The sequence below is a fragment of the Protopterus annectens genome, chromosome 6.part0 (assembly GCF_019279795.1).
Source record: "Protopterus annectens isolate FY-2018-M chromosome 6.part0, PAN1.0, whole genome shotgun sequence".
NCBI classification, from domain to species: domain Eukaryota; kingdom Metazoa; phylum Chordata; order Ceratodontiformes; family Protopteridae; genus Protopterus; species Protopterus annectens.
The window spans coordinates 1,903,270,421-1,903,285,310 of record NC_056737.1 but is presented as its reverse complement, the minus strand read 5'-3'; the positions used below and the strand labels follow the sequence as shown (position 1 = coordinate 1,903,285,310).

General features: G+C 41.4%; 1 protein-coding gene across 1 annotated transcript in view; it reads left to right on the top strand.

Annotated features, from left to right (window-relative positions):
- CFAP65 (cilia and flagella associated protein 65) overlaps positions 1 to 14,890 on the top strand; it is a 2,328,717-nt gene that overhangs the window by 200,903 nt on the left and 2,112,924 nt on the right. The gene's annotated exons all lie outside the window — the stretch shown is intronic.

Sequence of the window (14,890 nt, the reverse complement as noted above, 5' to 3'; positions counted from 1 at the left end):
CTTGTATCTATGGTATGGATGTGAGCATGCAAGGGAATTGGGTGGCTGAATGGGATGCCAGAAGATAGTAGACACCGATAGTGGCAGCATGAGATCTGTAACAAATACTGGTGGCACCATAGTAGCCAGTACTACACATGGTGACAGAACCCACTGCAGGAAATGTGCTGGGCCATATGTGTGTCCATATGACACACACATGCCAGTCAGGGAGGTTCACATACCCAACAACAGTCTCAGCCAGCAGGACAGGTGTAGACAAACACAAACAAAGGCTGTGCTAAGGCCTCTGAATGATACCTATGGGTAATCCCCCCCCCCCCAGGCCTACACAGACAGACTACATCAGGTCAGGCAGTGGGATATCCGTTCTGAAAGGTAGGAAATCAGAAACTGATATGTAGGTCAATCAATCCTAAGACCTGTAGTATACTGATATGCCTCTAGTCAGCATGATATGTTAGAATGCAGAATGAAATGGAGTACCTGGCAAACCAGTACAGTCATATCAAATGTGTACAAGTGTCAGGTGTGCCCCCCTAATCCTATGCAGAAATATAGAAACAGTCAGGTGTGCCTCCCCCCAATCCTATGTAGAAATGTAGTAACAGTCTGGTGTGCCCCCCCCCCAATCTGACGTAGACACGTTGTAACAGTAAGGTGTGCTCCCCCTCCAATCTGATGTAGAAATGTAGTAACATGTATGTGTAGGTATAATACCAGTGGAGCACAGATGACCTGAGGTGGCCAAGTTAGCAGGATAGATTGTAGCATTTGTACAATATGCAGGTATGCGTGTGTTAGGTTGGTGTGTGTTACATATTGTGTGAGAGTGGTTAGTATGTATGCATGGTGAGGTTTGACCTGGTGGCTATTGCCCAGTACTGCCAATGACAGGGTCAAGTCCTCACATCTGCAGTGCCAAACACAATGCTCCCCAGTATAACACATACTAGCAGTAAGTCATTGTAAATGTAAACAATTAATATGTGTCACCATCTGAAAGATGGACATGGCATGACTGTTGGGCCAGATATACAAGAAGTACACAGGGGAAAGTACCCCAGACAGACAGTGTATAATGTGAAATGGGCACATCCTTGGAATTGTTCATACAGGTTTGCATCACATTATCTAGCCTTGTAATAGGGAATACCAATGTCATCTGGCCAAACACTCGTTGATCACAAAGGTCATAGGAATGATGTATGGAGAAACAGCTGATGTTCCTGCACAAGCCAGCATCACTGGAATGCCCCATGCAAATCTGTGAGTCAGATGCAAGTAGTGTCCATAGCACACTTGCACCCAGCTCACCCAAACACCACCCACAGTACCTCTCCGGACTTATCCCTGCTGTTGGGAATGGGTACAATATGACCCCCACTTGTGTATGGCAAGAGCAAAAGAATGCAGCATGCAGTGCAGGTGTCCCTTGCAGGTGTGTCTCTAGCTGTAAGCAGCACCCTGCCAGCATCCACACCACTTGAACAATACTGATAGAAAGTATTGGCATGAACACATGGTACACCTACCGTATCACCCCAGGGGAATATAATGTATGGCAGTCTGGTACTGTAGGACTGACAGAATGCAACGGCCTGCTACAGCTGGCCTGCATCACTACAAAATGGCCAACAGTCCTCTGCCAAAGGTCTGTGTCTCACCCTTGCTGCCAATGTATGTTATGCCATGGACTTCAAAATAACAACATAACACAGTCCACAGAACCCATATGCAAGGCCATGTGGACAAACCACAGTAACATGTCCACCATGGCCTATGGACCATCAACAACAATACACTGCTGTGATGAAGTGATAAGTACAGGGAAAGTATCAGAGAATGTTTGCATAATGTATGGAAGAGGATTGAGTAATGGGGGTGGGTGGGAGTATGAGCAGCATGGAATGTGCGAACTCTGAAATGCAGCCATGTGCACATACTATCCCTGGTTGCAAACACAAGAATGGATGGCTACAAACCTGCCCATACACCACAATAGGGATAATGTCCTGATTTATGACCCCTGCCTCTGGGTAACCTGTGTGAATCTGTACAGCTGTGAGGTATTGCCACAGCAAGATAACATCATACTGTCACGTCGATGGATGTACAAGTCGGATGGGATCCTCTGCCACCACTGTACCAAGGTGCTGAACTGGTTTCACAGACCCAGCAGCAAGTGTTTGCAGCTCCCCCTCCAGAATGGCATTAGTTTGCAGGAATATGTAAGCATTTGACCACAATACTGGACACAGCTGCATTCACCCTGTGCTCCCCAGGACATCACTGCGAGCAAAAATGTCTACCTGACAGTACTTGAGGACATAAAACATTACAGTGTATAATACTACACATGTCTGAATATCTCTGCTAACACCAATACCATGTAGCAGAAGCAGCACAGACGTAATTATCTACAGTAGCAAATACAAGTTAAAAAAGCAAAAAAATAAAATATTAAAATACCACCAAGACCATCGATCCAAGAAGTAAGCAAATTTAATGAAACACTTAACACCTCGGCTTACACAGCCTTCCAAGAGTAAAAACACTACAAAATACTGTTTGCTTATATACAGCATATTGCACAAAACAATTAATCAATTAAGCATACAATCCAAATCACATACATCCAATTGCATTCTTTGTTGAGTCCCTGAAGCTCCAAAGAACTAAGGCTGGGATAGTTCACCTCTAAGGATGTGGAAAAGAAGTTTGGAGTGGAAAACTGCTCTATGGCAGTTTTTTTACTGCTTACCTAAAACACACAAAGGTTTAACTAACCTTAGTGGCCAACCTATAGTATCTGCACAGAGGTATTTTTTGAAGAATATAAGTGTGTTTTTACATGAACATCTCAAGAAATATATTATGAGCGCAGCCTCCTATATCAGGAACAACCAGGACTTTTTAAACAAAATAAAGGGTAACGTTTGGAATATGGACATGTTTTGGCTCTGTTTGGATGTCAAAAGTCTATATACTAATATTAAGCATGAAATAGGGAAACAGGCCTTGCTCCATTTTTGGGGGACTCTCCTATGTCTCATTTTTTGATAGATTTAGTTATGTTTTGTTTTAAAAAAAATTTTTTGTGTTCAATGGAGACATTTTCCAGCAGTTGCAGGGCTTTGCCATGGGGGTGGTTTTCGCCCCCATGTATAACAGTTTAGTCATGGCTAAACTTGAAGATGATTTTATTTACAGACATGATTTTTTTTTAGATCTAAGGTTATTTTATATTTTAGATTTATTGATGATCTTATTTTTTATGTCAAGGAAGCCAGACAGTGGCCCTTGAGTTTGTTAATGACTTACAAGCTAATACTATGGGCTTAAGCTTTGTTGGTATGCAGCTTGGCCCACAAGTGAATTTTTTGGATATAAGCCTAGATGGATTTACTGCTAGTCTCCATAGGAAATTTGAACATAGAAATTTATTTTTATATGGGAATAGTTGTCACCCCAAACATTTGGTCAAGGTACTGCCCTATAAATAATTCTTACAAATTCATAGGCTATGTAGCCTTGATATGAGCTTTGATTTAGAGATAGCTGAAGCAGAAAAAATGTTTATTAGAAGAGGTTATGATGTCCAGCTGGTCAGGGAAGCTAAACAAAAAATTATAGACATGAAGTATTCTGTTAACTCTCAGAGAAATTCTCATTATGTCCGTGCTAGTGGAAAATATAATGTTTGTATTGGTGGAAATCAGCCTACCAATGCAGCTGTGAACAATGGAGAGCAGAAAAAAGTTTTCTTAGTGACAACTTATAATGTTATAACTGAGGAAATAGCTAAAAAAACATAGCTTGTGGCCTATGCTCCTAAGGGATAAATTTTTGAACTCTATACTACCTGATTTTGTGAGTATTGCATGTAAAAGAGCTAGGAATGTGTCTGACATTCTGGTACATAACCAGTTTTGTTTACCAGATGTTAATGTCAGTCAGAGCTTAAGCATAAATAAAGGCACTGTTCCATGTGGTGGTTGTTCCATCTGTCAATATGTAGTAAGCTCTTTTCCCTATATTAATGGAATCAGGTTTACAGCTAGGCATGAATACAGTTGTAATACAGAGGGGTTAGTGTATGTGTTGAGATGTGGATGTAAGAAGTTTTACAAAGGGGAAACTTACAGGTGTTTTAGGATCCGGTTGCAGGAACTATATGGGACATAAAAAAAATTAGAGAGTCCCCTTGGGAGTCATTTTTTGACAGCACACAACTCTAACCCTGATTCTCTAAGGGGTTGTGTCTTGGAAAAATTGCAAGTTGGCATAGGTGAATGTGTGTCTTTAAAAAACTAACTCTTAAAAAAAGAAACTTAAAAGGAGTGTAGTGAACAGTAAACTAATAAACGAAGAATCACCACACACTTCGAAGGAAAAACCCCAATAAGGTCCAAAACGCTGTTTAATGTCCAAGCACAAATACAAGTTCCAACACTTTAACGCTGACAAACTGCAAAAACACGTTTTCGTCGTATTACTTCCTCAGAAATGCAAACAAATGCTTATGATCAACAGCTGTTTATATATACACACCCATTATAAATTAAACATCAAATCAGCTTAATTAACCAATATACTTGCAGGCTTAGAGGTATTCACAAAAGTAGATATTAACCCTTCTGTTCCTCATAGGAACCAACAGACTGTGAAATGTTTTCGTAGTAATACTATACCAATATACAAGTCGTAATTACACATTCAATGACATCAACAATATAAAAGTTCAAAAAGTAAAAACTTCTTTCAAGACTTCATTAAAACTTCTTAAAAAACTAAAAAACATATATATTGTGTACAAAAAATACATAGATCATGTAAAATAGCACCATCTTGTCGACAAAATAAATAGTTTCAATGAAAATTAAAAATTAAAATTAAAAATTAAATTGCAAAAGTTTTACCTAATATCGTAGCTACAGGGGTGTAGTGGTTAAAATTGTTTAACTAAAACTCATAACCACAAAAGTTAAAATGATAAGTAGAACATAGAGTAATATATGGTGGGTCCACTATAACTTGGCAGATCTCATTTTCAGTACTGGTCCTAGGGAAATCATATCATTAAGTCCCGGTGTTCTGTTAGCTTCCAAAGTGAGTTGCCAGTACAAGTCCCTATATTCCACTAAGGTCTCCCACATACCACCCCTAGGGTCTGGTGGTACTACTTCTAATACAAAAAATGAAAAACTACTTTGTTTACAATACAAACCATGTTTGTATAGTGCATTTGTCTCTTTCTTGTTTTTAATCTCATATAGATGTTCGTAAATTCTTTGTTTAAGTTGTCTTTCACTTTTACCAACATAGAATGATAGACATGCCCTGCATGTAGCTAGGTAAACCACTCCTTTGGTGATACAATTGGCATAAGTTTTTAAAAATATATTTTTGTTTCTAGTCTCTAAATAAAATGTGTTACCAGTTGAAAGGTAGGTGCAATATTTACATCTCCCACATTTGTATAAACCGGTCTTTCCTCTAGTAGATTTCAGTTGCTGCCTCTTGTTAAAACCACTTTCAAGAAAATTTTTGATAGTTTTCCCTTTTCGGTAAGTATGAACGAGGGGATCATCAAAGGTGTGTTTCAAGTCAGAAAACTTAGAGAACTTGATCCATTCCCTATTCATTACCCTCCTGACTGTGCCTGATTGTCCATCATAAGTTGTCACGAAACCTGAATTAAAATTTTTAGTATCCTTTTTGTTCCTGGATTCCTTGTTTAGATCTGTATTAGTTTTCCCTAGTATAGGTGCAAACCTACCACTTCTTTCATCAGTGACCAACTTGGATGTTGCATCAATCAAGTCACTTGGGTAGCCCCTGTTTAAGAAAAACCTTTTCAGTAATGCAACTTCACTGTTGAACATTTCATCATCAGAAGTCATCCTACACACCCTAACAAATTGACCTTTTAATACACTTTTCTTCTGGTGTAAAGGGTGAGAACTGGTGAAGTGCAAATAGGAGTTTGAAAAGGTGTCCTTTCTATAAATTCTGGATACAAAATAGCCGTTGATTTTCTTTATATTTACATCCAAATAAAAGAGCTCAGTGTTGTCAAATTTATTAGTAAAATCCAGAAAACTAGTTGTCTGCTTCAAAAATTCAGTAAATTCTTCAAATTGAATTTTATTACCTAACCATAAAAAGCAAAGGTCGTCTAAGAATCTCCCATACAATGACCATAGACTATTGTATGGGGATTCTATTAGATATCTGGTTTCCCAATAAGCCATTACTATATTGGCGAAAGTAGGGGCACAGTGTGCACCCATGGCAACTCCCTTTTCTTGTTTAAAGTATTCTCCCTGGAAAAAAATAAAATTATTTTTTAACACCAGTTCCATTAATACCAAAATAGTTCGAAACTCATTGTGAGTGATTTCTTTGTAATCGGTCAACATCTCCTCAAACCACTCCATACCTACATCGTGAGGTATGCTGGTAAATAAATCCACTACATCCAGCATGCCAAAAGAAATACTTTCTTTGTATAATTTTGATTGTAATCTTCTAAGGAAATCCCATGAGTCCTGAAAAATATTCACATTATTTAACACAAGCCCTTTTGTTTTGGTATCCACAAATTTTGCCAAAGGTGCTGTAACGGAACCTTCAGCTGATACAATAACTCTTAAAGGAGGGTCACAGAGGTCCTTATGCACTTTGGGGATACCAAATATGGAAGGAACTTTAGGTTTTTCCACATGTAGAAACTTATAAGTTTTGATATCTATAAGACCTTCTAGTAGTAAATCATTCAAATTTGTCTGGATGTTCCTGTAAGATATGTTGATTTCATTTTTAGAAATCCTAGAATATTTCTTGGTATCATTAAGTATTTCCATCATTTTTCCTTCGTATATAATTTGTTCCATCAGGACAGCACCCCCACCCTTATCAGGCTTCATGACCCTTAGATTTTCATTGTTGCTTAAATCTTTGAGGATTTGATTTTGCTGCTTAGTCAAGTTAGGTTGTACAAAATCTTGTTTTAACTCAGTCCTTAATTCTTTCTCTACAATCAACTCAAAGTTTCTCAACTGGGGGTGCAAAGGTGGATTATACGTACTAGGCCTACCTAGTTGGTCTTGTTGATAGTTGTTCATTTTCCCTTCAAGAATAATGTCTAAGTTTTTCTTTCTCAGAAACATTTTTAAATCCACTAATAACCTGAACAAATTCTTCCTTAAATTAGGAATGAAACCAAAACCTTTTGAAAAAAGTTCAAACATATCTTTGTCTATACTTATGTCTGAATAATTGAAAACATTGAAGTCATTACAAGTCCATTTATTTCCCTCCTGCGTGATGCAATCAGCTAATTCCATCTCGTTTTGTTCCTTTCCTTGTATCCCCACCCTGATCATTGGTAGTTTTTTTGATTGTATATAACTGGTCTCATTTCCATAATCCTCTCTGATCTTCTTAGTGGGGGGAATTCAGCATCAGCTGTTTCGTGTTCATTGTAGAACACCTCATCAACCTGATCTACCTCATTAGGTTCTTCAAACCTTTGCTGCCTTCGTGTATTAGTCCAACTTTTGGGCTTAGGGTAATGTGTCTTACTTTTGTATTCCCTGGTATCTCTGTCAATCTTTCCTACCTTTCTGTTGTGTACCTCTATACATTTAATTTCAATATTTTTCAAAAGGTCCTGATACTTGTTTTTGTTGTCTTCTACCTTAAACAATAGGTCACTGGTAATAGCTTTGTTAATACATTCTATTTTGTCAAACAATTTGCTCATCTCCCCTTCATTGTTCTTAATAATAGCTGTCATAATATTAAATCCACATTGGTCAAATGCTTTGTGCAAATCATAATAAAAATCTGTCCCCTCCACAACATTGTTGGGGTATTTACACACGCTTAAGCCCTTAGGCACAATATTTAAATCCAAACAATGTTTCAAGTATGCATTATCAATGTCCAACATCTTGTATTTGTGAAGATAATAGTCCAAATCTCCACACATACTGTTGTAATTGCTATGTACAGCGGAGTTACAAAGTTTCTTAGAAAATGCAAATTTAGTTTTAAGAATATCAGACAACTGTCTGTCAGTACCTGTTGAAGCAGTACCTGCTGCCACACCTGTATCAGGAATATTACGTTTGTTAGTAACCCTTTGTTCCTTTGGTATGTTACTATCCCTTCCATTCAAAAGCGTAATATGTGGAAAGTCATCCAAACTGTTCAAAGAAGTATTTTTGTCCAACAAGACATTTCCATCGTTTTTGTCCGTACTGTCCGCTCTACTGTCTCGTACCTGGTTTCCTATTGCAGCTTGTTTCATTAAATTCGCTTACTTCTTGGATCGGCGGTCTTGGTATTTTAACAATTACCTACAGTACCCACTATCCCTTGCCCAGTTTGACCCCATATTTCCAACCATCTACAGATATCCTGCAGAAACAATTTGCTAGCTGTAGGTCAAATGTCTGCACTGGAGTACAATCTACCTGGAATGGATCCACACATTCAATTCAGAAGGGCAAACTGGGCATGCTCCCACACTGGCAATGTCAGACAACAACATACTGAAAGGTCATTAGAGAAATGAAGGCAATGTCAGACAACAACATACTGAAAGGTCATACTGGGCATACTCACACACTTAAATGAAGCCCATGTCTGGCAACAACAGTGGACCATACATATCTGACAGTTGCAGATGTTAGTGCATACACTCGTCAGTATGCACCAGTCATGCTTTGCACACACATTGGATAGGAATACACACAGATATCCAAGGACAACACACTATAATATGTAAAAAGTACACATACATAAATTTTCAGAAGAGAATGACAGTGACAAAGAGCCTTCCATTATGAGGCCTGTCCCGCCCAGCACACAGCCAAATGGCTACAACCACATGATGTGTAAATGTCACTCACCGTAGAAATTAGCCACTGGTATCCTTCAGAATTATATACTCTGTGGTGCTAGTGCTAACTGTCCAACGTGACTGTACAAAGCAGTAGTTATCTAGCAGTTGTATATAAGTACCTGTGGAATATAACAAAAATGCAGAGGCCAGGAAACAATCCGTGAGAATAATCCACAAATCAACTGTGTGTCTGTCTGTGTAGGGAGCAATGCTTCTTATGTTAGATACACCCACTACAATTCACATGCGCTACTTTGGCAAGCCTGCTGATGTCATTCACTTTGAAATACACCTTTGGGGAAGGAGTAGCCCAGTAATCTCTGTGTAGGGAGGAATGCTTTTTAGGCTAGTCACACCCACTTCAATTCAAATTCACTACTTTGGCAAGCCTGTTGATGTAATTCACTTTGAAATACACCTTTGGGGAAGGAATAGCCCAGTACTCTTCATGGCTTGTCCTATAACTCTGTAATACTGTAGTGTGATAAACTAGTTAGGTAGGAGTTCTTTTCCCAGACATGGCAAGTGTGGATGTTTGTGTGTGTTTGTTTGTCTGTGTAGGGAGCAATGCTTTTGAGGCCATTCACTAAAACCTCCATTGCCCTACTTTGGCAAGCCTGCTGATGTCATTCCCAGTGAAATACACCTTTGGGGAAAGAATACTCCAGTAATCTCCATGGCACGTCCTATAACAGTGTAATGCTGTAATGTGATAAATTAGTTAGGTAGGAGTTCTAATCCCAGACATGGCAAGTGTGTGTGTGTGTGTGTGTGTGTGTGTGTGTGTGTGTGTGTGTGTGTGTGTGTGTGTGTGTGTCTGTGTGTGTGTGTCTGTGTCTGTGTTTGTCATTCATATCCTGTGTGGAGGTGGCTGTGATTGGACTCATTGTGGAGCGAGTTTTGCAAATTTCTTATATGGTGGGCCTATTGTATTTCACAATGTCCACCTTACAAGGATAACAGATGTCAAATAGCTGAGAGGCTGGGGTGCCAATCCATACCCCTACATGTGACAGCAAGGCCTGTTGAACAAAGTAAGCAACCCTTGTATTACCCAGAGAACACTCACAACCCATTTCTCATACATGACCACACTTGCCTAGGCAACAACCGCTATGTTGGTAGTACCCTGCATATTGCCCACAGATAGTAACCATGGTGTGATTGCAGTGGAATACAGAGGGCATGGCACCCTGTCCCATCACTTCAATAGGCACATAATTGCAGACAGTGCACCTTCACTAAGTTCCCCACTGGACGTCTGCAACAACCGTGGTGCCATCAAATGTGACCCACAAAGGACATACCATGCCTTAAGCACATGCCCTGTATGGACAGATGCCACTGACACCAGGGAATACCTGTATTATACTATCAAGGTAGGTGCAGGGTCAACCTGGTGTCCATTACCAGTTACCGCCTCATGAGGCCAGGACTGGTACATCTGATGATAATCTGTGTGTACAACATGGGCCAGACACCCCAGGTGCAGTTCCACATGTCACTGAACATGCATGTGGGGCGTGTGCACATCCCAGACACCGTCAATGTCATAGACTATAGAACATATAAATGGCAAGCATTGCACAGCACTGGCCACACACAGTAGTATCCCTGGTGACTGGATGGTGGATACAGTACCCACCTGTGTGGGCCAATCCAGACACTGCACCCCTGAGCCACACTGCAGCCCATTGTCATGTGGCCTGATGCAAAGGAATACCCTTCACCTAGCCTTGTATAGCCTTCTGACACAGTCAACCACTACACATCCGTGAAGCAATGCACCCATGCATGTCAGTACTGGCACCCTCTGTCTGTGTGTGTGGAGTAAGATGCTTTCGACCACATTCATACTCACTACAACTCCCATTGGCCTACTGATGCATGCTGTCTGATGTCAGACACCTTCACATACCCTTTGCCCATATAACATCCGGATACCCCTGTGGTGCATGTGATACCTGCTCATTTTTGTATTGTGGCAAATTAGCTAGTTAGGAAGTCTATTCCAGACCCTGCCAAGTGTGTCAGTATGTGTGAGTCCCTGAGAGAGTGTGGTTGTGTTGACGTTGACACCTGGTCATGTGGACAGGCACGTGTGCTACACCCACGTTATCACTACTATATCAGTGTTGCAGATGTCACTCACCATCAGATATACCTTTGGACAGCTCCCCAACATGTAAGCTATGTGGCGCATGCAATAACTGCATAGACATGTGATAGCAATACATAGTCAGGGGTTTGAAACCCTGTACTGGCAGGTGTGTGACACAAACATGCTTAGCTTTTGCCCTCCCACCCCCTCCCTGACATACTTTGTCTCTGTCTGTCTCTCTCACACCCTCTCTGGTGGATGTGGAGAAGTACACCTGCTTTGCTTTGGCAGCAGCTTGTGTTTTGTAAGTGATGCTCATTATCAGCTGATGGCCTCTGCACGAATTGCAATTCCCCTCTAGCTGATTGTATGTGGAACAGCTGTGGTAACATTCCCATAACCATTTGTATGGGAACACCCTCCAGTATCTAGGAACATCATGTTGGTGTTGGGGCTTTTCATTCACTGTGAGCAGGACTTAAATTTGATGTTTGGCAAATAGCATCACAGATGATATTGGGATTTACCTCTAACAAAACACACTGTGGAAATAGGTCAACAGACAGGAGGAGGATGTGCCAGACATGACTACAGAATGTAAATGTTGCTCTTCTGCATATGGAGTAATGTCAGTTTAACAGGGTGTGTGTGTGGATATGGCTGGTCTACTTGATTTAATACTTGTCATGACAGTGTTTTGCGTTTGAGGAAACTACCATCTGTAGGGATATCTGCAGCCTGGGCAGTGTGTGGAGCCTTTTGTTTCTTGTGTACTCACAGAACACCAATCTGAGAACTTCAGAAGCATAGTGTGAGAATTGCAGTCCGTATATGGTGACAGCCATGAGAATTACTGACTTCATATCCCTCATAGGACATATGTCACAACAAGCCCTGGTACAACAGTAAATGTATGAGGTTATCACAGCAATATGCCAATATTGGGCCAGTGTTTTTAGCTCCAGCCACAAGTCTGTCAACCTTTGCACATATGTCATGTAGTCAGAGGTACATATGTACTGTACACCATTATTTATTGACATCATGCCTGATAACAAGCCAGTCAGATATCATACTGCTAGACATGTTATGTATAGTAGTGGTTGTTTATGAGGACATAACTTAGGCATTTTGTGGTTGTGTGTACAGTACTGGGGTCTGTGTACTTATGGTGATTGTCAACAGTATGTATATTGCGCATACGTACCTTGGGATGTGCACAGACAATGGTAGATAACATTGTTCTCGGTCCTGTTCTATCCGATGTTACATGCTGCTCCAGTGTATGGTACCCTATTGGCTCACATGTCTGTAGGGCCAGATACACACGTGTCCCATACCACAGACAGGCGTCGGACCACACTGTGCCATGACCCAGTGTATGTAGGTGTGTGTGGGTTAACCATTATGTTTATCCTTGTGGACACATTTTGCAATGACAGGATGTTAGTTATCTTGCAGGTGTCTGACATACCCTTCTGATACCCCATCATGGTCACCACTGTGATGCAGTGCATTTAACAGCAACAATATGTGAACATGTACAGCATGTTTTAGGGGTAGGTGTGTTAGATGTGTGCATGGAATATACCATAGCCATTACATGCCCGATGTATTGGCAAGCATCAACATAAACCATACTCACCAGCTACAGGCTGCTGCCTTGGTGGTATACCAGAGGGACCTACATAAGAGTGTGAGAGATGCGATGTCAGTGGCCACAACTGTGGCATTGCTACAGGGTGGGTGCAGCATTACAGTACATCAACAGTACAATTCCACAATATGACCACTTATGCACATCTGTTTATTTCTACTACTATGCAGCAACAAACTATATATATATATATATATATATATATATATATATATATATAACATGTCAAATATGCATGATCTACCTGTACAGATGCAGATGCATACATAACAGTGGTCTACTGATGTGCCCTGTGGCCTTACCTGCACGCTTCTCAGCCGGTGTGTGGGCAATACCCACCTCCACAATGGTGTCTGCCTGTTGTTGGGTGTGCGGACAGGCAGGTGCCACGAGGCTTCCGAGGAGCTCCTCAACACTTGTCAGGGGGGGTGGCATGACCCCCCATTGCAAGGTGATCCCCCCGGACTACAGCAGCAGACTGACGGGCATTGTGAAGCAGGTCAGAACAATGATGTTGGACCTGCTCATAACTGCAGTTATGCAGGCCAACATCATTGACCCTGTGGGCTGGGTCATTCCACAGGGAGGTCCGATCCTGCTGCTCATGGGTGGCCCTGCCAAACAGGACAGGAAAGTGCTGGATTAGGTAGTTCAGCACAACCTCATTTTCTGTCACTGAATACGCAGGTAGGCGGCCATGGAACATCTTGCCCGAAAGACATAAAAATGGAAACAGGTCTGAGCAACTCATACAGCAGGGTTACCATATTTCTTAAAACACATCTCTGTCACCCCCCACCATATCAGTGACAACAGTTCACACAACTCAGTAGGTATTGCTACAACTTATCTACCAGTGGGACATATATTGTAATGTACCACACTTTGTGCTATGTGTTTGTAGCCATGTTCCCTGTGTGGACACTATCACTGCTGGCCTGTTATGGACTATTTCACCTGCATGCCATTGTCAGGGCCACTATGGTTCCATATATGCATGTGGTATGCTTGCTATGTGATTGCTGCACATCTGACATTCTGTGTTATTGGGGATATCTATGCATGCTGTTGGACATGTTCCTGGATTGTGTAGACTATTACTACCCACATATGTTCTATAACAGTGACACAATAGCATGTTTTGGGAATAGTTGCCAGCAGAACCACCTCTCCAACCTCATCTGGCCATGTTACTAGGCCACATCACATATGGGACCCATCCTGGGACCTCCTTATCTACTGGTCCAGCACTACCTTCAGGTGGAACCACCTCAGTGCACCAATCAGTGTCCTCCACATGCTACCTGCATGCAGCATGCTGTGTAGTACTTCCCGTTACCACTATCATGGCAACCCACTACTATAAATCCCTACATCATGTGGGTGTGGTACCTTTACCTTTCCTGTATGGTGGACACCCTTCCTGTGTGGGCAGCAGTGTTACAGACAGCAGGTAGCAATACCTCTTACAAGAGAACTTGCACACTCAGGCCAGCTACGTATTTGTATGAGGTTCCCGAACTATAAACAGAGTGTGAGTACTGTTGTTGTATGCATTGTATTGCACCAGTGTTGCAGGGTGTCTGTGTACATACTAGTTTAACATGGACTGCAGTCTGTCTGCATAGCTCTCAACTGTCTGCCTATCCACTTGATGGCCAGAGGTGTGCGTGTTATGTTTCACCTGTCCACCACACAGGTCTCGTGACAGATATATCACTGGCTGTGTATGTGTTGGTTGCTATCAGTCCATGGCTACATCCATTTGTGTTTCTGACTTCATATTCCTGACTAAGGGTATGTTGCAGACTATCCAGTAACAGCAGCGATTGCTTAGTTGACCCTCTGACAACAGTATTTCACATATGGGCCTGTGTTCCAGCCTCTGTCCTCCACCTACATACCAGGCTTTGTCCATATGACATGCTGTCAGGGGTTGTTATGTAGTGGCCAGTGAGTATGTCATGCTGCCATTCCTGCCATCATTCCACTGCTGTTGTGGCCCCCACACATATTGTGGGGTTGGGGCCATATATGTGTGGGCTTCACCTGCACAATACATGTGTGCCCTTATGCAGTCCAGAGACCAGTGTATGTAACAGTGGTATATGGCCCTGTATGTCAGTCTATGGGGGGGATGCACCATAACTAACTTAGGCTGTTACAACATGTGAGGGGTATCAGGGGTAAGCTGCCTTAAGGTATCTGGATGTAC